Here is a 27,349-nt window from a genome sequence, read left to right as displayed (position 1 = left end):
TACCAGAGTGGTGCTTCCAGGGGTAGCTTGCCCTGAGCACCAACAGTTCCCTCCTCTGAAACTTCCCTAAAAGTTTCACATATTAAAAGCTGAGCTGGTAACTGTGGAGAGAGAAATCGTGTTAGTATCCGAGTGATAAGAAGTCTGCAAAGAGAGAAAAGAAAGCAGATTAGAATGAGGATGAACAAACAGAAAAGAACAAATCGGAGCACATTTCCCCACACTCCATTAAACCAGTCCCCCAGTCCTGGAAATAAGTCAGTCTAATAAAATGTGTGAACTTCGTTTATCTGATGAAAAATGTCAATCTTCTCTTTTAATAGATTTAAGTTAGATATTACTTGACCTGTTTGATTCACATAAAAGCAACATTTTTCTCCAATGATTGCACATGCTCCTCCTTGCTGGGCAGTGAGTACATCCAGAGCACGTCAATTTTGGAGCACCACAGATGCTAGGCTGTTAATCTCTGACTGGAGTATGTTCAAGGTTTGCATGGTGGTGTTGAACTCTTGCTCCATTACCATAAAGAGATTTAAGATTGCCTTTTCCAACTCATAATCTCCAAAGCTGGGGAATAGGACTCTCAAGGCTGAAAAGAACTTGGAGTTGTGATATACAAGTGGATTTTCCACGATTTCTCGACTGACACGTTTATGTGGCACAATCTTATGAACAAACGAACCCAAGTTTGTAATTTGGCTGGCATTTAAGGTGGAGTGTTTGGTGACAGAAGGAGCCAGGTATCCAAGTCTGCATCGTCCTGACCAATTAGGTGGGAATCCTTTATACACTTTGTTGCCGCATAAAATGAAAAGACCAGTGTAGTTTAAAGACAAGGTTAGAATTGAGTCTGTAGTTCCCAGGATCTGGACTATTTCATGATCTGTGCCACTTGCACTGTTACTACCTAAACATCTCCATTTCCCATGAGCTCCTGTCAGTCTGCGAGAACAGAACAGATTGCAGAATAGCTGGTAGAGGAGGCCTGCAGTCTGATTTTGGCAGCTATAAAGCCTGGTCTTTTCACCTGACCAGGTGAGTCCAGATCTTTGATCCACCCATATATAGTCTGTGGCATTGGGCAGCTTAACCATGTGGATAGCTGCTATACCCCAAGTTGCACACGGGTGGCTCGTAAGCCATCCAGAGCACTTGGTGATTTGGCAAATGTGTGTGTCAGAGGGAGTAGTGATAGAGTCACTTACAATTCCCTTGAGAGTTCTGAAGATGCCACCTGCGGAATCAAACCACAGAGTTTGACTGCAATATTGTCTCGGTATGTCACCCAGGAAAGGTCCAGCGCCATGTTTACTTTCAATGCAGAGGGAAAAACTTTCACTTATTGCTTGTACTTGGGCAAGGGACAGTCTTTGACCTTTTAAGTAGTCTTTCTGGGGCCCAAGTGACTCACCAGGAGATGAAGCAGAGTGAGGTTTCCCTTGCTGCGGATATCATACTCTGTTATTCATCCATTTTCCGTACTTAGTCCACCAGGTGTTCATATCAGCAGGAACAAAGACTAGTTCAGGTTCTTTTGCACTATCTAGCTGTTGACATAACCAACAGTCAGATTGATTAGTTAGCGTGGCTAGGGCTTGGTAAACTGGCATAAGGGGGTGTTTGGTCTGTGCCCGCCTGACCTGTTGAAAAGGAGATGGTTAGTAAAAGCAAGACACAGATCGGAAAAGAGCCCATAGCAGAGACTTAGAGAGGGGAAGAGGGACAGGTAGAGACCAGCACTCTCCAGTCAGCTCTCTAATAAATGATTAAAAAAAATATATAGGGGCCGGCCCGGTGGCGCAAGCGGTTAAGTGCGTGCGCTCCACTGCGGCGGCCCGGGGTTCGCTGGTTCGGATCCCGGGCACGCACGGACGCACTGCTTGGCAAGCCATGCTGTGGCGGCGTCCCATATAAAGTGGAGGAAGATGAGCACAGATGTTAGCCCAGGGCCGTCTTCCTCAGCAAAAAAAGAGGAGGATTGGCGGATGTTAGCACAGGGCTGATCTCCTCACAAAAAAAAAATATATATATATATATGTATATATATATACATTGTATATATATATATACGTATATATATATCCACTAATAGTTTGTGTGTGTGAGTGTGTATATATATCCTGAGTTTTAAAGCAAGGTGGAGGAAATGGGTCAAAGAAGGTTTTCTTGATCCGTGATCTTGGGAAAAGCTGTCTACTTCGTGATGTCGGCTGCTTCTGGGGTCTGGGTTTTGGCCCTCGAAATCCTTAGTTTAAGGTCACCTGTGGGGATTATCTCTCAGCTGTCTTGAGAGCGACGTTCTGGGTCTATTTTGGTGTGGCTTGCATGGATCCAGGAATATTTTTTTTTATTTTGATGGCAGTGCAGGTCGTCAGTAAGACTTCATAAAGTCCTTCTCAGCGAGGTTACAGTGCGTGTTTTCTTCTAAAGGCCTTGATGTACACCCGGTCTCCTGGTCGAAAGGGATGGCAAGGCTTGTCAGAAGGTGGGGGCCACGCCTCTTTTACCTGTTGACGATATGCTTCAAGTATACTAGTTAATTTTTGTATATAACTAGTCATAGCATCAAATTGTTCACTTAAGTTCCCATAATATTCATTTAATCCAGGAATTGAAGGTTTAGAGACGCCAGTAGGCATCGGACATCCAAAAACTATTTCAAAAGGAGTCAGTCCATGCCTTTTGTTTGGAGTATTTTGAATCTTCATAAGGGCCAAGGGCAGAGCTTCTGGCCATTTAAGTCCAGTTTCTTGACAGACTTTTCCTAGAGTTCTTTTTATATCTAGAGTTTTATGTTCCACTTGCCCTGATGACTGAGGGTGATATGGGGTATGAAATTTTAATGAATACCCCAGAGTTTTTGCAAGCAAGTGGTTTATCTCTGCTGTAAAATGAGTTCCTTGGTCTGGTTCAATCTATAAAGGAATGCCAAAGCGAGGAATAACTTCAGTTATTAATTTCTTTACCACTGTTGTGGCATCTGCATGTCTGGTCGGATAGCATTCAGTCCATCTACTAAACATACAGACAATAACCAAACAGTGAGAGTAACCTAAAGCTGAGGGCACGTCCATAAAATCCATTTGGAGTGCTGCAAAAGGCAGCGTAGGCCTGGGAGGACTTCCTGGATCACACCGATTTCTCCCAGAAACTTGGTAAGATTTGCAAGTTGTGCACTGGGAGGTGATTTGGTCAGAAATTTTACGGATGCCAGGGCAAAACCAATTGTTTTTTAGTTCTTTAGCTATCCCCCGTTTGCACATATGTCCCATTTGGTGGGAGATAAGTGCAAGCCAAAAAGTCAAAAGAAAAGGAGCTACTGGAAGTCCATTTGGTCCAATGTATAATCCATCTGATAACTGTTTGGCACCCTTTTGTATCCAATTGTCTTTTTCAGATTGTGGGGCATTTGTCTGATAGTTAATAACATCAGTCAGGGATAAAGGCAGGTTTAAAAATTGGGTGGAAAACGGATAAGGGGGTCCATAGTGAGCTGCATGTTTAGCAGCTCTGTCAGCCCTGTCATTCCCTAAAGATATGACATCAGTCTCCTTAGTATGGGCTGAACAGTGAACAATGGCAATTTTTGAAGGAAAGTGAATAGCTTGTAATAAGGCTGTAATTAAGTGTCCATTAGCAATAGGAGTTCTTGCAGAGGTTAAGAATCTACGGGATTTCCAAATTGTGCCAACAACATGGCAGACTCCAAAAGCCTATTTGGAGTCTGTGTAAATAGTGGCAGTTTTTCTTTTGCTAATGTGCAGGCCCTAGTAAGAGCTATGAGTTCAGCAGCTTGGGCTGATCTTATGGTGGGCCAAGAATAAGCTTCAAGAGTTTCATGTGGGGAAACTATGGCATAACCAGTTATTATGGTTCCCCGGGAATTTCGTTTACAGGAGCCGTCACAAAACAGAAGTAAGTCTGGATTGTCTAAAGGGATGTCTGAGAGATCCTCTCATGGCTTTGAGACCATTTCTATAGTTGCAAGGCAATCATGTGGAATGGAGTGGGGCTCTCCATCATCAGGAAGGGGCAGTAAAGTAGCTGGATTTAAAGTGTTGCAACGATGTAAGATGATGGAAGAGTTAGTTAAAAGAGCCTGTTCATAGGTGGTCTGTCACCGTGTAGAGACGTGTTGTGTCCTATGAACTTGCAAAATAGCTGACACAGAATGTGGGACATAGAGGTGAATGGGAGAGCCTAATGTAAGAGTACTGGCCTTATCAATCAGGGTGGCAGCTGCAGCCACCGCACGTAAGCATGGGGGCATGCCTGATGCCACAGGGTCTAGTTGGCATGAGAAATATGCTATAGGATGTATTTGAGAGGCAAAAGATTGCCCTAGAATGCCTATAGCAATTTCATTATTTTCATGACAGTATAGATGAAAAGGCTTGTCAAAATTAGGTAAGCCAAGAGCCAGAGGCATGGACAAAGCTATTTTTAAGGCCTCAAAGGAGTTTAATGCTTCTGAGGGCCAGGAAATAGGCTCTGGGGTGATATCTGGGAGAAGAGAATACAGAAATTTAGCAAGGGCTGCAAAATTAAGAATCCATTGGCAGCAGTAACCAGCAGCTCCTAGAAATTTACGTAGCTGTTTCTTTGTTTTGGGGAGACGGATGGATAAAATTGACTCAAGGCTTTTGGAGGTTAGCTTTTGAATGCCTTGAGATATCTCATGCCCTAAGTAGGTAACAGTCATTTGCACCCACTGAAGTTTAAACCTGGAGGCTTTATGGCCTCGTTCAGCTAGGGCTTTCAGGAGAATAAGAGAATCTGTAAGAGCCCCCTGCTTAGTTGGATTACAGAGTAAAAGGTCATCAACATATTGAACAAGAGTGGAGCTTTGAGTAAAGACTACAGAATCCAAGTCAGCTTTAAGGACCTGGGAAAGTATTGAGGGGGACTCACAATATCCCTGAGGTATTCGAGTCCATGTTAATTGTCTCCCTTTAAATGTAAATGTGAAAAGAAATTGTGAGTCAGGGTGTAATGGGATTGAAAAGAAAGCTGAGCAGAGGTCAACTACTGTAAAGCAGGCTGCATCAGCAGGTATTGAGGTCAGGATGACAGTTGGATTAGGGACCACAGGATGCCGAGGAATTACAAAAGAGTTTATGGCTCTGAGGTCTTGTACAAATCTATAGATTTGGTTCCCGTCTGAGTCAAATTTGCCTTCCTTTTTTACTGGCAAGATTGGAGTGTTACAGGGCAAGGAAGTAAAAGCTAGTACACCCTGTTGCAAAAGGAAGTCTATTACGGGTTGAATTCCTCGCTCGGCATCTCTGGAGAGCGGGTATTGGGCTACTGATGGAAACGGTTTATTTTTTTTCCAAGTAACATGCACGGGCTCAGCACTAAGCAACAATCGTACCTCATTTGCATGTGTAGCCCAAAGACTGGTTGGGACATTCTTTAAAGACTCATCTTCCTCAGAAGGATTTAAATCAGGACAAGTTTCCATCATGGAAAGTAGGAGACTTGGGGCTTGGTCAGAAGGCAAGGAGATAAAAACATCTTTTTCATTACAATTTATAGTGACATTGAATTTACATAACAAATCTCGGCCAAAAAGGTTTGCTGGTGAACAGTCAGAAACTAAAAAAGCATGATGAGTGTTAAGGGGGCCTAAATATATTGGAGTGGGCTTAGATATGGGCAGTGAAATAGGCTGTCCAGAGACTCTAACAGCTTGATAGAATCAGAGGTAACAGGTAGAGATAAATCTTTGAATGGATAGTAGAGAATGTCGCACCAGTGTCAATTAAGAAATCCAGTTTCCGATCCTCTATTTTAAGTTTAACTGTAGGCTCAGGAGTGCAACTAAGGATCAGCTGACCCTATCATTTGAGGGAGAAATGTCCCTCAGGTGGAGAAAAATGAGCCTTTTGGTGGTGCTGGGGTCAAGCGGGAACATTTTTTAAACTGCCGGGGGAAGAGAGAGAATCTCCCTCTGCCCTTTCCCTTAAGGTTCTTCTGGCTGGCCAAATAATCAACAAGACAGGTTAGCAGGAGAAAATAATACCAAGTTTAATCACATGTATACATGGGAGAAAGCAGGGACACTGCGTTTCTCAACACAATAGCAGAAATTCTCGTCTTAAATATCATTTTCAGCCAATGACAAAGGAGGATTTTGGGGGTAGGGGGAGTCAGTTACAGGAGATTACCACTAAAGTACAGTAAACAAGAGTAAGGTTTATTATGTAGCTCAAGGCCTCATCTTCTACATTGATAAGTCACTAGAAATGAGCTCATCCCCCTCTCTTCTCCAAACAGAGAGGGAGATACCTTTACACATGGAGATTTCCCTTATAAATATAAATGATTGTCTGGCAACTCTTCGCAGGGTCATCCAGAGAATGTGGCCAGAGAGACAGAACTTCTGATAAGAGGGGCTTGTTGGTGCCTTTCCTATTGTAACATTTACCCTACATTATCTTTACAGCCATCATGATATATCTGTTCCAGGAAGGAGCCACCATGTCAAATTCTTTAGGCAGTTAGTGGGGGAGGTCAAATGTCCCTAGAAAAAACAACCAAGGTAAAGAGATAGATTTCAGGGTGGCCAAATCCCAATCTCCCACAAAACTTTCCCTTCTCTTAAGAGCGGCACATGCTCTTTTCCAATGCCCTGGTTTCTTGCAATACCTACAATTGTCGGAAGGCAAATAGGGAGCCCTCTGAGTGGGCTTTAGTTTACTTTCAGGGTTGAATTTTTGCTTTTCAAAAGATTCAATTTGCAAAGCAAGAAGAGTTGTCTTTAATTCTTTTTGTTTGTTTGTTTTCTTGCTGACAATTTTCAAAGAATTGTGTAGCAGCCACCATTATTACACTTAATGGTTGTCCTGCCCAAACAACTACACGGTTTTGAATTTGTTTCTTTATATCAGGAAGAAAATTTCCAACTAAAGCAGAAATTAGGAGATTCTTATGCTCTAAAGCTTACAGATTCAATGCAGTGTGTCTTTGGAAAGTCTGAATAAACCGTTCAACAAAAGCTTTATGTTGTTCCCCCTCGTTCTGAGTGCATAATTCAATTTTTGACCGATTAACTTTAGGAGGAAACGCCTCTAGAATCGCTCCTATTAAACCTTGAATATCAGCCCGTAGCTGTGCCACTTCCTGGTTATCTGCAGGAGGGTCTGGGAGAGGGTCTGGCCATCTATTTCCTCTATGAGGGGGGTTTTTGCTAGGGGGCCGTCTGGCCTGTCTGATAACTACAGTGTAGTCATGGGATGGAAGAACGCCCCTTAGCAGCCAGTCAAGGTCTCGGTGGGTGGGGCTATGAATAGCCACTAATCTTTCTAATTCTTCTCTAAATTTAGTAGGGTCTTCTGACAATGGAAGCAGGAGAGTTTTATAATTTAAAAGATCAGCTGCTGTCCAGGGGACATGAATTCTCTGCAGCGGAGGTCCAGGATACATCCTCAGTGGATACTGCATAGGAATGTCTGAAGCTGACAGAGCCTGATTACAAAGCCCTGGAAAGTAGGAGGAGTTGTAAGACACAGCAAAACGAACCTTCTTGCCCTTCCTGGGTGTTTCTACTAAATTTATTTCCTGGTTTTCAACATTTACACAAATAACCTGGATGCCCCTTGCTTGGAGGTCAGGCCTAAGCGCCCCCTGTAAGTCTTCAACAGTGAGAGAAGTTAAAACAGGCACCTGAAAGAACGTCGGAGAAGTTGGAGTTCTGGGACCTAAGGGAACTGGTTGAGGAGGTGGCTGAGGAGATAAGTCTTGATGGGGAGGATTTGGGCCAGGGGCCCAGAAATCCAAAAGATGTTCTGGGGAGTCAGGGACAGGGAGTTGGGGATATAGGGAGTGTAGGAGGAAGGAGACAGGGAATTTCCAGTAAATTTGACATTCAATCTTTGTTCTAACTCCGAATTTGTTCTTTTATTTTATTAAGACATTCCCTAAGGCTACCCGTTATACTTTTCTGGGTTTTCTTTTCAATTTGATTTTCCCATAAATACCAATAAGGCAGCTGCTTGGGATGAGTCAAATATCGATAGAAAGAAAAAGGACTGGGTTTTCCAAAGATGCAACAAGAATGATCAAGTCCCGATTCACACCTAGATATCCTGCTCCTGTTCTCCATGAATTGTAAAATTGAAGTTAATTATCTCGTTCATTTTGTCTAAATCTATTGGGTCACATTGGCACTGAGCCCCTAAACTGGTCCACAGCCTGCTTCAGCAGACACCAAACTCTCTCTCAAGTGCTTGCATTCGGGCGCTGAGTAGGTATTGTATTTAGATCTTTTCCAACAAAAGATCTTCACTGATTCACTCAAGTCCTTACGTATCTACTAGGCGCCAAATGGTCTTGAAATGTTGGGGGTCTGCAAGGAAGACAGATATGTCTAAACAGATAAATTACACGACAGAAATAATGTGAACGAAAGCGATATGAACAAACTGCCGTGGGACTCCAGGAAAAGAACCCCCATGGGTTGACCTACAACTAAGAGATACAGCTCTGTCCTGGGGCTCTGAGGAGAAAAACAACCACCATGGGGGGGGGGGTGGACAGGCTTTGTACCATCTAAGGAAAGGAAAAGGAAGGGAGAGAAGATAAAGAAAACACAAGAGAAACGGAAAGGTTTTCTTCTTCTGAGTGTTTCTGCCACCCACTTTCGGAGCACACTGCTTGCTGATGTCCTTTCTGGCCAGTCTTCTCCTTCAGCCGGCTTCTAGAGACTTCAACAATTCGATTGTACCGAGCCGGGCTCCTCCGTGCAGACAATGCCAAGTCTGGAGGGAGCCAGGAGGGGAGCCAAAGATTCACAGGACTCTGCAGCCCTTTTGCAGCTCACTGGTGTGGAGGGGCACCGAGGCTTCACCTTGGCCTCTGTCTCCAAGTTCACCGAAAGGAGGATCGGTGCCTTCCTCGCTAGATGAGCGTGGAGAGAAACCTCGTTCACAGAAGGGATTATGGAAAAATTAATGTCAGAGCCATGAAAAAGGCAAAGGGGGTAGCACCATAAATCTGAAGTAACTGGACGTGTGAGTTAGTAACCAGTAGGACGAGGAGCTGAAGACAAAAAAAGAAAAAAGGCAAAAAACCAGTTCTCAATTTTCTAAGATGGAAAGGCAAGTCTTTCTATTCCAAAAGAAAAAAGTCATTGAACCCTCTCCTTTACAATAAAATTGAAAGGGGCCACATGTTGCAAAGAGGGTTTTAACCATGATGTCAGTACACGATCATGTGTAGCCATCAGTCGTTAAGGGCACTGCAGATAGTTCACACCTTAACAGTTATGTTACCAAAGTTTGCAGTTGAGATATATATATGTATACATATATTAGAAAAGAGTAGAGTGTGTGCCAATTGCTCACTATACTATTGACACCGTCACTCTTACAACTGAAAGCATGACTAGGAGAGAGAAGGTGGTGTGACCCTAGACTGCTAGAGTCACAGCAAGAAAAGTTAAGAAAGTGCCATCAGGTCATTCGGACAAAAGAATGCTATATGGCTGTTGGGTTTGTAAGAGATCCATTGGAGAAAAACAAGTCACTACATTAAATTATTTTCTACTTACCTGCATCACCCTCTCCAAGAACACATATTCTAAAATGAGACAAGTTATTACATTAAAAATGACCGGCTCTGGCATTTGGATATCTACATCAAATAATGAAGTAAAAACTGGGTTAAGAACATCCTGGTATCAATTCCAACTACCATCCTTTACCAAACTACAACTCTAATGATCGCTTATTCACTTGCAATCTAGTGCTCCTCCCATATACAACATCAACAACTTAAAACGTGTCATAACTTTTTTAAAATTTCCCTAAAATTTTAGAGGATAATGTAAATATAGCTCTTGGAAAAGTTGAGAACGATGGAGACACTAGGAAAGGAAAAGATGAAAATAGTAAAACAATCAATGATGTAAAACAAAAGGCTTCAACTACTGTTAAAAGAATTCTCTATGACATTGATCCATTCTACCATCTCTACACCTGGCTATTTCCTATCATTCGTTTGATACATAAACCAATAGAATAGTGTATTTCATGGGATCAGTTCTTTTAGTTGTGTGCTTTCCCTTTGACCACTACATATGCTTTTACGTGTTTGCTTTATTGTCAGGTGGTGTCACATCAGAACACCCTCATCTCGGCAGATCTCTGCGTTAAGGAACTCTACCTTGGCCCTTGATCAACAGTACTCTGTGTTATGGTCAACTCAGAGCCCTACATGGATCAGTGTTTCCTCCCTCCTCCCTCCCGTGCGTTGTTCATGTCAAGGAGTATAGTCCACCGAGTGAACAGTAAACAGTCTTTCCAAAGCATCAGATATTTAAGAGGAGGAGACGCAGGGTTGGGTGTGGGACCCCATTCCGTGCCTCAGTGCAGACAAGATAGAGGTCAAGACATCCCTCCAGAGACTGGGATCAAAACAGGAGGTTATGAGCACGAGGTTCCCTCTGCAGGCCTTGAAGCAGGGACCTGGAATCAAACTGCTGACACCGTGGATCATGGTTGGTTTGACAGGGAACTCAAGAGGAAGATAAGGACATGAAATAATGATAATTATAAGAACAGCAACGAAGACTTCTACTGAGCCAAAGACTGCACCCTGAATGTAAACTCTGTGCTTGAACATATCTTAACTCACATGACCCTGAAAACATCCTGCCATAGTCAGTGTTGTTCTTTTCACCATTTGCTAGATGAAGAGACCGGGTACAGAGGCTAGAAAACTCAGCCAGGTTACAAAGCGGATAAATGGCCGAGCCCAAGCTCAGTGCTCTTCTGTGATGCTCTTGGACTACAACTCCAAGTGAAGTCTCTAACGACTATCTCCGCTCGCACTGCCAACACCATCGTCCTCCGTGGAGTGGATGGAGGCAGGCGTGGGCAGGGCAGGGAGCCGGGTGTGGCAGGCCGCCAGATCTAAGGTCTGGCACACAGGTTGCCAGGTGGCTCCCTCCTCTGAGGGGGCCCAGCACACGCCCCAGGGGACTTGGCGGCAGGCCCCAGGGCCCTTTCCCCCGGATCTTGTCCACTTGAAAGGGGCCTGGCCCAGGTGGCCGGTTGGGCTGGTTGGCCAGCCTCCTTTGGACAAAGCAGGCGAGCCCAGCCAGCCTTCCAGTCGCCCCCGGCGTGGCACCAGCGCCCTCAGGCCGAGGGCCTCACGCGTGCCCTCCAACGCGGATTTCTCCTCAGAGCCGTGGCCTGGGCACTAGGAAGGCCAGGCCCTCCCGACTCCAGAGATGATGCTGGGACCCGTCGCCGGAAGGGCCTGCCCGTGTGGCAGCGGCTCCCCAAGCCGGCGGCCTGCTGGGGCCTCACTCACTGCTTGGCCATAAGCCTGTCTCGGCCCTTCGGATTCCACAGAGCCTTTCCTCCACCTGGCTGGAGTCGACAAGTGCGGGCGTGGGGTGAGGCCGTGGTTTTGCCTTTCCAGGAAGAAATGAGGCCCGGGCAAAAGCAGCTGGCCGAGGCAGAGCCTTGACCTGGCACCCCAGTCGGCCTTTGGCCACCAGGTCCAGACCACCGCTTCCAAAGAAGGGAAGCGGCCGGCCAGCTGATTGCAAGTGGGGGATGGGAGGGAGACAACAGCTGAAGCCAAGTCCAGCAGGGCGTTGGCGTTCCTTCTTCAGCTGGGACTGGCCTGGCCTGGCGGGTGGGCGGGGCCTTCACTGAGGACCCCCGAGGCCCGCCCTAGGCCCTGGCGGTGGCGGGTGGCGCATGCGCCCTTGGCCTCAGGGGTTGAACCCAAGCCCACAGGGCACTCAAAGCAGCTGGAGAAAGAAGGGGCCAGGGGAGAGGAAGGCAGGTAGGCGAGGCGGGCAGGGCTCGCCCACCTCTTCTCCTCAGGTCCCCGAGAGAGAAAGAGAGAGAGAGAGAGAGAGAGAGTGAGAGACAGACAGACAGACAGGCAGGGAAAGAGTGAGAGATCCCTGACCTCTGAGTATCTGCATCCACCACTGCTGCCAACTCACAGGCCATCCCACTTCCCCCCCTCCATCCCCATCCCCAGGCACGGCCCCCCGGGCCAGCCACACCACAGAGAGGCCCCTTCATGGTCACCTCCGTGCTGTCCCTTCCGGGCCTGACCCCACTGCAGGGGAACCGGTTCAGACAATCCAATCGTCTACATGTCCCTCTCCATGACAATTATCTTCTCCAGTCTCACATGCCCAAACCGCACCCCCAACATCCTCCTTTGTCTGCAGCTGGAGATAGGAGGAGAATCTCTGCCATTGTGTTGAGAGACTCAGTTTCGCGGGTTTCTCCCCTGTACACGTGTTCTTAAGCTGGGTATTATTTTCTCCAGCGAACCTGTCTTGTGAAGGATTTGGCCAGCCATAAGAAGCTTCAGGGAAGAGGCGGAGGGGCTTCTCTCTCCGCCCCCGACAGCCCTGAGCTGGGTCAGTGCCTCAGACCTGGCCAGGGGCAGCCCATCCCCCGGCGCCCTCTCCCGGGGCATCCCAGGAAAGCTTCACAGCCAGCCCCACCCCACTCGCCACTGCCAGGACCATCGGCCTCCCTCGGGAGGACGGGGCAGGACAGGGAACCGGGTGTGGGAGGCCGCCAGATCTCAGCTCTGGCACACAGGCTGCCAGGCTGCCTGGTCCTCTGAGGGGGCCCAGCACACGCCCCAGGAAACTTGGCGGCAGGCCCCGGGGCTCTCTCCTCTGGAACTCGTCCACTTGAAAGGGGCCTGGCCCAGGTGGCTGGTTCGACCGGTTGGAAAGAAATCTTTTTCTTCTCTGAGAGACTGTTGCTTGTCATCTCCTGGACATGAGATGACAGACAATTGTTCCCATTTCCCTTTCTACTTGAAACCTGATGGATACATTGCCCACTGCCTTTAGAGACTGCAGGTCTTTCTGAAACTCTTTTCAGTGTGCTGGCTTACTTCAGCATCATTTCATTGTTCCATCCGAAATTCCGTTCAGTTGGATCTATTTTCCTTTCTAATCCTTTTGTATACCTAGATATTTAAAAGCTGCTCAAATCTGTAGTGGAGAAAAGTTGGGTTACAACTCTTTCAGACAGCATGTAAACCCACATTTTAGGGTTTCTACACAAAACGTCTCTGCCATGTTTCTAGCAGCTCTCCTTCCATATATTTTCCTCCAGGACTTCCTGTGACAAAATTGCCTTTCTAAAAGCCAGTCCTCCGTTCACTCTCTTGGCCAGTCACGTTTCCATAGAAAGAAAAAGGACTGGATTTTCCAAAGATGCAACAAGAATGATCAAGTCCCGATTCACACCTAGATATCCTGCTCCTGTTCTCCATGAATTTTAAAATTGAAGTTAATTATCTCGTTCATTTTGTCTAAATCTATTGGGTCACTTTGGCACTGAGCCCCTAAGCTGGTCCACAGCCTGCTTCAGCAGACACCAAACTCTCTCTCAAGTGCCTGCATTCGTGTGCTGAGTAGGTATTGTATTTATTTAGATCGTATTCAACAAAAGATCTTCACGGATTCACTCAAGTACTTAAGCATCTACTATGTGCCCAAAGGTCTTGAAATGTTGGGGGTCTGCAAGGAAGACAGATATGCCTAAACAGATAAATTACACTACTGAAATCATTTGAATGAAAGAGATGTGAATAAACTGCCGTGGGACTCCAGGCAAAGAACCCCCATGGGTTGACCTACAACTAAGAGATACAGCTCTGTCCTGGGGCTCTGAGGAGAAAAACAACCACCATGGGGGGTGGACAGGCTCTGTACCATCTAAGGAAAGGAAAAGGAAGGGAGAGAAGATAAAGAGAAAACAAGAGAAACGGAAAGGTTTTCTTCTTCTGAGTGTTTCTGCCACCCACTTTTGGAGCACACTGCTTGCTGATGTCCTTTCTGGCCAGTCTTATCCTTCAGCCGGCTTCAGGAGACTTCAACAATTCGATTGGAAGAAAACATGGCCCTGGATTAGGCAATGTGTTTGTAATTATGGCACCCAACACATAAGCAACCAGAGGGAAAACAGATCCATTCAACTTCATCAAATTAAAACTTGAGTGCTTTGAAAGACATGATCAAGAAAGTGAAAAGACGACTCACAGAAGGGGAGAATATGTTTACAGATCTTTACATATCTGATAAGGGTCTACTATTGAGAATATATAATACATTCTCCCCTCTCAACAATAAAATACAAATAGCACAATGAAAAATGGGCAATGCATTTGGATAGGCATTTCTCCATAAGAAATACATTCCTGCCTGGTGCTGTGCTGTCCCTTCCCGAGGCTGCGGTTCCTGTGCTGGCCATCAGGTGGCAGCCTCCTGTGTCAGTGGTGCCCACTGAGCTTTGTTGGAGCAATTGGAGAAAGGAGGAGTCATGCAGAAGTCATGCTGACCCTCCACCTGCCTCATGACCCACTTGCACTTCCTATTACTAGTGTTCCTCTTCACCGACTGAGTGGAGCAAAAGCAGGAAGGAGGGATCCAAGATGCCCCTATTTGTTCATTCGGCAGCTATGTGCCAAGCCCTCACCCTGGGCCGGGAGCCCTGGTGGTCCCAAAGGTGGTACTGAAATCTACCCAGTGGTCCCTGCCCACCAGGAGCTCAGTCTGGAGGCAGATGGACAAAAGCACAAAATCAGAGACACGTGAAAGAGAAGAGCATGAACTGGAATGAAAATAAAGAGTGTCCTGCAGGGAGGGCTGGGGTCTCACTGGGTAGGAGGGTCTGAAAGGCCTGACTGAGGTGACATTTGCTGTGACCAGAATGACAGGAGGACCCAGCGCTGCACTCATCTGTGATCAGCGTGCCAGGGAGAAGGCACTGCTGGTGTGGAGACACCCAGGCAGAAGTGAGTTTGGCCAGAGGAGGTTAGAGAGGTGGGCACTGTGGCTGCAGATAGCCTGGAGGGGAGAGGAGGGAGAAGGGCAGGCCAGACCCAGGAACTGGGAGATGGTGTGAGGTGTCTCCTCCTCTCTGAGAACACTGCTCCCCACCCTGCATCTTTAAACCGCAAATATTCTCTCTCTCTCCATCTCTGTGGACCAGGAATCCTGCACAACTGAGCTGGAGCCTCTGCTCATGACGACTTCCATGTTGGGGCTGTGGCCTCCACTGAGGCTGGAACAGGGTGAGATGTGCTGTCAAGCTTACTCTTGTGGGCTCGGTCAGGAGCAGCTTCACTGAGAGCCCGGCTCATTTCTGTCTGTTGGCCAGGGCACTCCCTTGGTTTTCTTCTGTGTGGGCCTCTGCATAGGGGAGCTCAGGACGTCCATGTATGTCCCCAGGTCCAGGGGTTAGACAGACTGAGAGAGGGGAACAAGGGAAGAGGGAAGAGGGAACACAAGAGAGCGAGTGAGAGAGAATGACAGCCTCGGTGATGGAATCTGAGAAGGGTCGTCCTGTCACTTGTGCTGGGTCTGTTGGTCAGAAGCCAGTGCCTAAGCAGTCAGTGGTCCACAGGGACGTGTAGAACAGGCAGGGAGGTCATCCCTGCAGGGGCACGCTGACCTTGACTCGAGTGTCCTGGTTGCGAAAGGCTCCCTTCCTACCTGGGCTGATCCTGCGTTGAGCTCAGATCCTCCTCCTTGGGAGTGTTGCTCATCGTGACCCGGGTGTGCTCTCCCGGGTTCCCTGGGCTCCTGTCTCCTCCAGGAGGGAGATGTACACTGAAGAGGCTGAGGCCAGAGCAAGCAGGGACCACTCCACCCTCCCAGTTCATTTGCTTCCTTCCCCAGGAGGGCCGACTCCTCAGGAGCCTCTCCTCACTGCTCACCATCTTCTCTGCTCTGAGAGCACCTCGTTTCAGCCTCTGAAGAAGACCTGGGGAGAAGCTTGCAGGTGGGAAGGCCTCTCTCCATGGGAGCCCCAGAGTGGACAGGGAACTTCGACAGGGCTGGGCATTGTCCCCTCAGTCAACTTGGACTTCCTGGGAGGCAGCAACACCTGGGGGCAGAGCCTAGGCTGGTGGAAGGTCTCTAAGCTTCCCCACAATGCCCATCTTCCTGGTCTCACCTGATTGGGCACAGGCCTGCACAAGCACACAACATTTCAGACCCCCTGGGGTCATGTGCAGCCCATCAAGGCCGCTGTGTCTGTCTCATTGTGTGGCTGTCCGTCTCACCTTCCTGGCTGATTCGCTGCTCTGTTCTAGATCCAACCTCAGGCGGCTGCAAAGTTGACCTTCCACGTCAGCTTGCCACTGAGATGGTTACTGTTTCCAGAAATGCTTAGGGGCCGGGCTTTGCGCAACCATGGCGACATCAAGTGGGCAACCTCTGACAATAAAGCCACCCCCCTTCAGGCTTGCGCCGCTCACAGGGCCGTCACACTGAGGGGGTGGGGACGGGACCTGCCCTGGGCAAAAACACCACGACTCTCACTGTTCTTCCCTCAGCTTCAAATGCTCCTCAGTTGGTTGTATGTCTTTGGTCTCTTCCCAGAAGTTGTTTTCTGACAGCGCGTCCAGTGTGATCATGGCTTTCCGGGAAGAGGATTGGCTGAATTCCTCACTCAACCATTTGGTGTGTCCTGCCGCCCCACCCCGATCACTTTCTAAAGGCTCATCCTTTCAGCAATCTGAGGACCCAAGATTGTGAGTCTGTGTCCCGGAGGGATTTTGAGAAGAGCTGGTGGGATGGCAGTATTGCAAAGCATAAAGTCTTGCTTCCAGAAAGCTCTCTGGGATCCTCATCATCTTGCTGTTTTGGAGTCAAAGCCCTGAGGTCTTTAAAAAGCCAGCAATGTTAGAACATGGGCAGGACAAACAAAAGTCTCTGGGCTCCAACACCAACTAAAATATTCTGAATTTCTAGTAAACTGAGACGAGTGGAAAGGAATTGGGAGTGTGGAGTGGAGGGGCGGTTTGGGCCAACTACGCATCTGGGAGGAGAAATGCCATGCAGAGCAGCCTTTCTGGGGGCATAAGTGTGGGACATGTGTGCAGACCCCCGCTGCAGACATTGCTGCTGCTGCCCTTCAGTTCCCTCAGCCCACTTGAGTCCCTGCAGTCCCTGGGAGCCAGTCCCCAGCAGGCCCACAGTGTCCCCCTGGAGCACCTGCATCCACTCTCTGCCTGAGGGCTCTCTCCTGCACCGGGAGCTTCATCTCCTGCAAGCCTGTGCCAGCCTGTAGCACAGAAGCCTTCATGACCCGGGGTAAACCCTCCACTCACGGGGACAGAGCCAGTCCGGGTGGGATCTCGTCTCCCAACAGGACTAGGATGGATGCTCACCTCAGTGCTCCCTCGTCAGGCCCCGCACTGGCTCTCCTCCGCCAGGCTCCCTTCCCCCATGGTCTCCCTGGGGCCTCCTCCATCACCTGAAAACAAACCACTTGCGATACAACCTTGTCTGCTTTGGGGGCCCAAACCCTGCCGAGGCTCCACGCTGGCTGTGACTTGGAGTAGGTCGTCCAGGCTTCTGGACTTGAGCTTCCTCACCTGTAAGATGGGGACAAAAGGCCTGCCTCCCGGAGTCTTCGGAGGAGACACAGCATGGGAAGATGCAAACCGCTGCAAAGAAGGATGCCAGGTGATCACCCAGTAAAACACCAACCTTGCCAAAGCAACAGGAGCTCGTGAGGCTGAGGGAGGAACGCGGGCAGCCTGTCCCAACAACGTGGAGATTCACTGACGAGTGTGGCCGTGCAGGGTAGGCCCCCGAGCAGTGGAAGAGCCATTAACAAGGAGGGTGAAAGGACAGAGGCTTCCAAGGAGAAAGATTTAAGTGTTAGAGGATCACAGAGGCCTTAGGAAAATCGTGAGGCCGTGGAACATGTTACTGAAATGCTATTATTGGCCGTAAAAATGTGTTACAAATACCCAGTCCACTCTGGATTACTTCTCTTTGGTTGTAGGAATGAGTGCACACTTGTGATTAGAACCCACATTTTGTTAAATATAGGATATCTTTATTTTTCTTAACTTTTAATTATTTTTTTTGTCGATGAAGTGCCAAGCATGGGTTTTCTCCGTTCTTCTCTTTGCATGGGTGGCCTCTACTTTCAGAAGTGGATTCATGGTGCTCATCACCACTACTATCCCGAGGGACAGCCCTCTTTCAGGTCATACAGTGGATGTGAGCTCCAGGTGGGCAGGGACCACGTCGGGTCATACTGGTGAAGTTACAGTGCTCGGCCCACGGCAGGGACCAGAGCTTATTGGGTGAATGAGAGAGTGAAACAATGAACGAATGCATGAATGAGTACATGAGTGCAGGAGTGAGTGAGTGAGGGAATGAGTGAAGGAATGACTGGGTGAATGAAGCAATAAGTGAATAAACCACAGCAGCTGGATCCATACAGGAGGAGGCTTTATCTGTGGCGGGCTCACAGGGTGTCACAGCACAAGGCCTAGACGGTGGCATGGAGCATGTCCAGCTCTCCTTCCAGCACTGAGCCTCCGTCACCTGCAACACAGTGTGGTCCTGGTTCTTCTTCAGCTCCACCTCAAACAATGCTGAATGTTCCCGGGAGCAGGGCAGCAGGAAGGGAACCTGAGGAGGGACTTCCCAGACCCTGCGCCCTGGAAGACCACTGTGACAGCCTGGCAGGGGGCTCTTAACACTCTCCAGGCACCAGGCTAGAGATACTCAAGCCATTCCGCAGGGAAGTCTCCCAACAGCCCATCAGGAGGCCAAGTCATTTCCTCATTGTACAGATGGGGAAACTGAGGCTGAGAGCCTCACCTGCATCACCAGCTAGAAAGAGGCTGAGCAGGCACTAGGACCCCTGTTTCTCTGACTTTGGATCATTCCAAACCACTGTCCTGCACTGCGGCCTCCTCGGGCCCAGGGGTCCTGGCCTCCCTGGGGCCTGTACCCTTCTGGCCTCCAGCCATCACTGAACTAAAGGGACAGGGTCACTCTGTCTGCCTGGGGCTGGGTATGGTGGCCGGGGAATGGCCAGCCGTGGGCCCTGTGGGCTCTCCCAGTACCAAGGACCAGCCTATCCCCCCACAGAGTGAGGTCTCTCTGGGCATGAGGACCAAAAGTTGTCAGAACTTTAGGGAAAAGAGGTCCCTCCCTCAGCATGGGGGAGCCCTTCTCAGGCAGGCCCCATGGGGTCTAAGAGGCACTGGGTTCAAATCCCGGCTCTGCCACTCTGCAGGGCACAGAGGGGGCAAGTCTCTTTGAGCCTCAGTTTCCTCATCAGTGAAATGAAGACAATAATTGCTCCTCCCCCAAGGAGTTGTGGGGAGGATTCAAGGAGATAGCTCAAGAGGAGAACAGAGGCCCCAGTAAGTGCTCATCACCGTGAGCTGTTCCTGCTGATGTCACCCCACTGAGAGCCCCTTGGGGCCCTTCGCCTCTGCCCACTCTGATCTCCCCCCAGGCATGCCCTACTCGCTCTGACTCCGCTGTTCCTCTGGAATGCCTTTCTCCACCCCATCTCGTCCCACGGCAGTCAGCCAGCCAGGTGGGAATCCAGGACGCAGCCCCATCTCTCCTCCCGTGATTCCTCTTCAGTAGAGCTAGTAGCTGTTGAGATCTGAGAAGGTGCAGGGCACTCCAGGTGCAGCCTCAGCGAACTTGTCTGACACCACCATGAAATGTCAGCTGCCACCCCACTTCACAGGTGAGGAAACCGAGGCTCCAATGGCAGTGCCTCTCCGAGGTCACCAGGGCTCTCTCGCTCATCCCCACTGAGCAGGGCCCCTCCATCGCAGAGGCTGAATGTGCTGGATATGTGGGCTGGGGCTGGCACAGTGCCTGAGGCAGCCATCACTCCTGGAAGACCCTGAGGTGTGCTTTGGGCACAATGACCTTCTCCAAAGCGTCCAGCCCCGTGCTCTGACCTTCTGGCACCTTCTATGACACCTCCACTGTGTCTTGTCAAAGTCACTTCTGCTCACACAAGCTCAAGTGGGTCCTGCTGTTGCAACTGAGAACTCCCCCTGGAGGGGGCATGTTCAAGGAGGTCCCTGTGACTCACTGCACTGCCCTAGATGTGCTTTCCCTACTGAGGATGGGGCTCTCTGCTTGGAGGGAGAGGGAGCAGGCAGGAGTGTCCAGACCCTCATCATCATCAGTCCTGGATGGCAGGCCAGGCTGCTCAGCTCAGGTGTGTTAGGGAGCAGGAGGGGCATGGGCAAGGCCAAAGCGAAGTCAGGTGTGGTAGGGGCGGGGCCAGGGGTGAGGGGAGTGGTAGGGACAGAAGCAACAGGAGCTGGGCCTTCCAGCTGGGCAGGTCACCCCAGGAACCTTCATCCCCTGCATCCTAGCTGCTCCTCCTTCTCCCTCCCTCCCTCAGGTCTCTGCTTCAGGGTCTCTGGACTCCCTGTTCCCAAATAAGATCACAGGGTAGAAGGAGACCTTGGGTGTCAGAGACTGTGACCAAACCTTAACATCATGTTTACATTATGAGCCAGAATCTCCACCTCTAGTGATCGGTCCTAAAGAAGTAGAGATTTATGGATGCAGGTGTCCCTTTCAGCACGCTGACGGGAGTGAAAAATCAGAAATGATCCGTGTTGCCCAGCAGAGGCTCTTAGGAAATTCTGAGGCCGACGCAGAGGAGGAAGAGGATTGACTGGCCAGGGTCCAGCCCTGGGGAAATCAGGTTCCAGAATAGCACACTCCCTGAAGTCCTTCCCACACGATAGCCGCAAGTGCACACTCACACACATTTGCACATAGACATACCCATGTGCATACAGATGCACATAGCTGAATGGGCACATGCACACACGTGCACACACACGTGCATACAAAGACAAAAGACTGAAACTGTAAACACTGCCTATTAAGGGCACTCCTCAGTTTCCACTTAATTCTTAATTCCCTTAGAATTCATTCTTTTATTCTAATAAACGTTCATTGTCTTTGTAATAAAAACCTTTACAAAGAAAAACTAAATAATGTACGTCAGTCCAAAGATGAGTGATAAATGGATAACATTAACCATGTGATTTTAATCTTGTTAGAATTATAAGAGGAATAGAGGCATATTCTATCAAGTTGAAATATCACGCAGGCCCCTAAAGGAGAAGAGAAGCGAGTGGCAATTCCCATCCCCAGTGGTGAACCCCATGGAAGATTTGGTGCATATCTCTCTGGCTCTGTCTCTCTCTTTCTGTCTGTCTGTCTCTGTCTCTCTCTCACACACAGATTCATTTTCATAGATGCGTGTCTCCCGGCTGATATCACGTATACGTGGTCTTACAGATGGGACGGATGGATCCCATCGCCTCGCCATGGACAGTAGCATTCCTTCCAATTGCTTGCTATTGCAACCAGTGCTGTGATGAATAGTCTGGAAAATACATCTTTGAAAAGTTGGGCAGGAATTTCTGTGGGATGAAGTCTTGGGATCAGCACCGCCAGCACAGGCGTGCCCCTGGGGACAACGATGGGTCCTGCAGGCTGGTCTCCAGAGAGGAGTGTCCATTCATACGTGTCACTAGGGGTCTACTGGGGCCTCTGCTTCCTCACATTGTCACCAGGGCTTGTCATCACCACACTGGAACCTTGCCCGTCTGATGGGGCCCAGTGCCCTCTCCACAGTGTCTCCATGTGCGCATCTCCTCCTCGGGGAGCTCGCGCATCTCTGACACGTGCTGCCTCTGTGTAGCGCCTCTCGTTGGTGTTGAATGTGTTTGCTCTTTATCTCTTTTTAAAACTCTGACTTTCGACCGTTTTTGTAGACCACAAGGATGCGTAACCTTTCCCTGGCCTTGTGTTATGAGGAATACATTCCGGTTTATGGTTTGTCTTTCCAGCTTTCAACTCTTTTCTTGTTTTTGTTTCTGCCGCACGAAGAGCAACGCATTTCGTGTGTGGCTTCTGGCTCTGGTGTTCCACTTAGAACAACAGTCTGTACCCCAAGATTGTGCACATATGTAGCAAAAGGTCTTTCTTGGATACATGAAATCTAGACTCATCTGGGATTTTCCTATTAAATTAGAGAAATTCTATTTCAAATAAAAACAGAAAAGGAAAACCTATCAGGCCTTGTGAAAATGAGTGGGCAGATACAAATGTCCACCTACGGCATGATTTCACTTATAGGAAACATCCAGAACAGATTAAAAATAAAAAAAACCGTGACAGATAACAGATTAGGGGTTGCCAGGGCCTGAGGGAGAAATGAGGAGTGAGTGCTTTTAGAACAGGGTTTCCTTTTGGAGAAAGAAATATTCTGAACCCAGACAACGATGATGGATGCACAGCATTCTGAATGTACTTGATGCTCATGAGGTGTACAATTTAAAATGAAAAACAATAAATTGTTAAAAGATGAAAGTTAAATTTATTTTAAATATTCAAGATATAAACAATAAAAACAAAGCAATGAAAGGAACCAGGAAGGAAACAAATACAATAAACAGGGTAGGGAAGGATATTTGTGGTAAGGGAGCAGGTGGAACAGGTGGGACTGGAGGTGCTAATGAGGGAGGTTCCCGAGCCAGCTCTCCCAGGGCGCAGAGATTGGCCTCAGCTGCCTCCCTGTATCCTGCAGGCGCCTGTGCAGGGGATGGCTCTCCCTGCACGGAGGCTGTGGCCTCAGCTGCCTCCCAGTGTCCTGCAGGAGCCTGTGCAGGGGATGGCTCTCCCTGCACAGAGTCTGGGGCCTCAGCTGCATCAATGTTTCCTGCAGGTGCCTGTGCAGGGGACGGCTCTCCCTGCACGGAGGCTGGGCCCTCAGCTGCCTCCTGATCTGCTGGAGCCTGTGCAGGGGATGGTTCTCCCTGCACAGAGGCTGAGGCCTCAGCTGCCTCCTGGTGTCCTGCAGGGGCCTCTGCAGAGGATGGCTCTCCCTGCACGGAGTATGGGGCCTCAGCTGCCTCTCGTTCTCCTGCAGGAACCTGTGCAGGGCATGGCTCTCCATGCACAGAGGCTGTGCCCTCAGCTGCCTCCTCTTCTCCTGCAGGAGCCTGTTCAGGGGATGGCTCTCCCTGCACAAAGGCAGGGGCCTCAGCAGCCTCCCTGTCTCCTGCAGGAGCCTGTGCAGGGGATGGCTCTCCCTGCACAGAGCCTGGTGCCTCAGCTGCCTCCCTGTATCCTACAGGAGACTGTGCGGGGGATGGCTCTCCCTGCACTGAGGCTGAGGCCTCAGGTGACTCCTGGTGTCCTGCAGGAGCCTGTGCAGGGGATGGCGCTCCCTGCATGGACGCTGGGGCCTCAGCTGCCTCCTGGTCTGCTGCAGGACATGGTGGATATAATTTTTCTCCCGGGATTGAAGCTGGGTCATCTGGTGGCTCTGAAGGTTTTATCACTGTCACTGCAGACCCTCTCCCGGTAGCTGCTGATTCAGTCCTGTGGGACACCGGCGCTCGATCGGGGAGATGGATGGAATATCCCCTTCCACCAGTTCCACGCTGTCTCCTGTCTGGAGCTCTGCAAAGACAGTGACTGGCTCTGTCCCAGAGGCATCAGAGCCCTGCCCAGCTGTCCTTGCTGCTGCTTCTGCCCTCTGGACCTAATTCTCCCAGATCAGGCACACACCTGTGTCTGCACAGTATTCCACCCCTGAGGAAAGACCTACACCTCAGGGGCTTGGGATAAACCTCAGGCAGAAGGGTGCCATCCCCTCACTCCACATCCCACCCAGCCGGCCTTGACCTGGGCTTTGAATCTGACCGACACCCCCCAGGCTTCTAAAACCTCACCGACTGCTCCTGCTCACGGTGGTCTACCCACATGAACCCGCCCTTCCAGGTACACATGGGGAGGTGATGTAGGGCTGCCCAGATGGGACCATAGTGGTAGCCTGGTTTGGAATGGCCTTCCCTGGGCCTCCCGGTGTTACCTTTCCGTCCCTCCGGGTAAATGGCAAGAGCTGTCGGCCGTGAGAGGGGCACCAGCATCTGCATGGGTGTTTGGGGGCTTTCCTGGGGCTCCGGCCCCTGGTCATTGGGAAGAAGCAACTAAACATGTTGCTCCTTCTAGACAAGTGCTAGACAAGTGAGCTCGCTTGGGGGCTGTGTTTAGGATGTGTGTGCCTAGTTACTAGGGTTTCCAAGTTCTGTTTGGCTCTGTGAGGTCACTCCCTGGGATCCCCTTACCTAAGCTTCCTCCTCACACAAGACCTTCCTAAGGGCCCCCCGGGTTGCTGACTGCTCACTCTCCATCTCCGTACCCTGTCCAGACACAGTCACACCAACACAGTCCACCCCACAGCCTCTGGGGAGGTCTGGACGCAACCGGGGCCCCAGCTTTGAGGACACAGAGTTGAATTCAGTCCCGCTCCTGCTTCTTGCCAGTGATGTCACCCTGGACAACCCTGCGTCTCTCACTGCCTCCCCTCTCAGGGTCTCTCCTCTGTTCATGTCCCTCTCTGTGTAGTGGGGGTCATTCTAGCATCTACTTCCTAAGGATGTCATCAGGTGTATAGACCTAGAGATCCCTTCAGAATCTGTGAATCCCGTGGGCTGCTCCCACACATAGCTCCTGCACAGACTTGGCAGTGCCAGGATTACAGAAAGGGCTGGCTGTAGCAGAGAATACAACGCAAAGAGGCTTGGGTCTGCTGGGCGTCTGGGAGAGGCACTTCCCCTCTTGCCTGTTTCCCAGTGTCCCTACGGAGGGTTGAAATGAAATGACGTTCAGACATCATCTCCTTCGGGCTCGCAACCCTCCAGGGCCTCCTATTATATTTAGACTCAGGTCCAAGTGCCTGAGTGGCTGTCATCTCAGCGTATGTGGTGGGCAGCCCCCACAAAGGCTCCCAGGGTTCCCACTTTCTAGGCACACATCCTATGTAATCCCCGCTCCTCAATGAGAATGGACTTTGCGGCTGGCTTCTAACCAATAGAATAGGGCCGAGTGATGGGTGGTCACTTCCACGGTCGGCTTAATGAAAAGTCTGTGACTTCTGCCTGGTTCTGTCTTTCCTGTGTTCATTCTATCTCTCTGTCTCTGTCTCTCTCTCTGTCTCTGTCTCCCTGTCTCTGTGTCTCTGGCTGTCTCTATCTCTCTTGCTCACTCCCTGTCTCTCTGTCTTTCTCTTTGTCTCTCCTCTCTGTCTCCCTGTCTCTGTCTGAGTCTCCTCTCTTTGTCTCTCCTACCCATCTTTCTATCTCTGTGTGTCTCTGTCTCTCTTTCTCTCTCTCTTTCTGTCTCTCTGATCCACTATTCAGGAGAAGCCAGATCAGATATTATGAGCTTTCTTCCCTATGGCACCCCCTAATGCAAAGAACTGGCAGAGGGTCCAGGGCCACAGACAGAAAAGGCCTGAAACCCCCCATCCAAACTGAATCCTACCACTGCCCCGATACTGGTGAATGATCTCCGAGATGGCTCCTGCCTCTATCGAGCTTCAGTTGAGAACACAGCCCCAGCCTCCTGCTAGACCTTGATGGGGAGCCTCCCAGCTGACCTGAGCCTGGACCCTGGTACAGACACTGTCAGATGCTCAATGATAGGTCTCGTAAGTGCTAAGTGAGGCTAATGCTGTCACCCAGCGTAGACAGCTAGTACCTCCTTCCAAGCCTGGGTCTGGCCCTACCATCCTCTCTCCCTCACTTCTCTCCTCCTCAGCTCACTCTAGCCACACTGGCTCTTTTCTCACCTCCTCTCTTGTCAAATTCTCTTCTGCCTCCAAGTCTCTGTGCCTTTGAGCTTCCCCCCAGCACGCTGTTTGCAGACAGATGCAGGGCTGGTTCCTCTTGTCCTTCTGCTCAGGGCACAATTGTTCCCAGGGGGGCCCTTTACACCCACCTAGGGGCTCCAGGCCCTCCCTCCTCCAGCACCCTGCTTCATTGCCCTGTATCACCTGCTCTTTTTTTCGCATGGATTTGTTCATGATTTTGTCCCTTCTACCTCCAGGCTGTGAGCTCCTGGAGGACAGGGACCATGTGGGTGCTTTCAGCACTGCCCTCAGGACAAACACGGGCCGTGCTCAGGGTGAGTGCTGGGGCCACAGTAGCTGACAGAATCATGAGAGGATCTCAGAGTCCCCTCCCGCCTCTGATCAGCTCCCATTGTGAACGTGGATGCCAGTAATGAAAGGTGCCTGTTGCTTTAGTCAGGGGAACACCCAGAACGAGCCCTGGGCGTCCCTTCCCTGCTCCACTTGCTCCATTGAGCACGAATGGACACAGGACACCACTGGTGGTCAGCCCTAGCCTTGCAGCCCTAAGCAGGAAAGCAGAAAGCAAAACACACACCTTTCTTTGTTTGGGGTCCTCAAGGTAGTTGTTCCACCAGGGCCGAGGGTGCAAAGGAGCAGGACCTGTGGGCTCCAGGAGGGACGTGAGGGACCTCAGAAGCCTCTCTTGCTCCCTGCTTTCCTTACACTGGCCCTGGCGTGTCCCGTTGACTCACAAGGCCTCCTCACCCCAGCCAGGCCAATGACTCCACCTCACTTCCAAAGGAGGACCCCGAGGCTCCGACACGGATGGCCTTGTCCCTGGTCCCCAGACAAGTCGACCAGTGCTCTGCCATGTTCTGCACTGCCTTACTGTTATTAGGGAGCCCCCTGGGTGCTGAGTGATTGCACCCCATTTTACAGATGACCAGTGGTCCCAGCATTCAAGGTCACTCTGCTCTAAGTGACCAAGTTCAGACGTGAACAGGGGACTAGATATCCTTGCTTTTCACCAGCTTTGAGCCCAGCATTGACCATCGAGGCCTTGTCGTGTGTTGGGGCTCCCCCAGCCAGGCGACCTCCTGAGTCCAAGCACTTTGGGCACCTTCTTCTCCCTGCTTGAATCCCAACACACCCTCTTGAGGTCAGAGTCACTGACCCCAATTTTCATGGAGGAAACTGAGTCTCCGAGAAGACACCGCATTACCTTGTCTGTCACAGGGCTGTGAGGTGACCCAGCTATGGGTTTGACCCCAGGTCAATCTGACCCTACAGGCTCTGCTAGCACAGGAGCCTGAGGAGGTGGCCTGTGAGCCCAGCACAGAGGTGAGTCCATCCTGGATGGGGGCTCGGGGGAGGGGCACTGCAGGCTAGGAGCTCTGAAGGGGGCAGGGGCTTGGCAGGGTCCTTGGGGAGGAAGGCTCTAGGGAGGGTGGGGTGCGGTGAGGGGTACACTCTGGGCACGGTGTCTGGACCAGATCACACAGGGCTGTGACTCAGGCAAGGAGTCGGGCCTCACTACAGGTTGGTTGGACGTGAACGAGCAGTCTCATCAGAGCCTCTGGCAGTTAGATCCTAGATTTGGAGGGAGCTTGGTGTGGGCACCTTATCCACGTCCACCCAAGCCCTGTGGCTGAACAGCACTAGGGACTGAGGAGAAGGTGCCCTTGGCAATATCGAGTCCCTCCTCTTCATGTGAGGCTGGGTTGAGCTGGCTCCATGCCTGACCTCACCCCCTTGGTGACGGTGGGCTTCTTCAGGTCAAAGTCATACTAGGCTTCGGGTTCATTGCATTGAACACATTGGCATCCTCAGGGGTATTCAGCATGGGGGGGTGGGGCCAAAGGAGGGTTGGCTGTGCTCAGGACAGCCAT

This window comes from Diceros bicornis, chromosome 19, assembly GCF_020826845.1.
Source record: "Diceros bicornis minor isolate mBicDic1 chromosome 19, mDicBic1.mat.cur, whole genome shotgun sequence".
Classification (NCBI taxonomy): Eukaryota; Metazoa; Chordata; class Mammalia; order Perissodactyla; family Rhinocerotidae; genus Diceros; species Diceros bicornis.
This window is presented reverse-complemented; position numbering follows the sequence as displayed.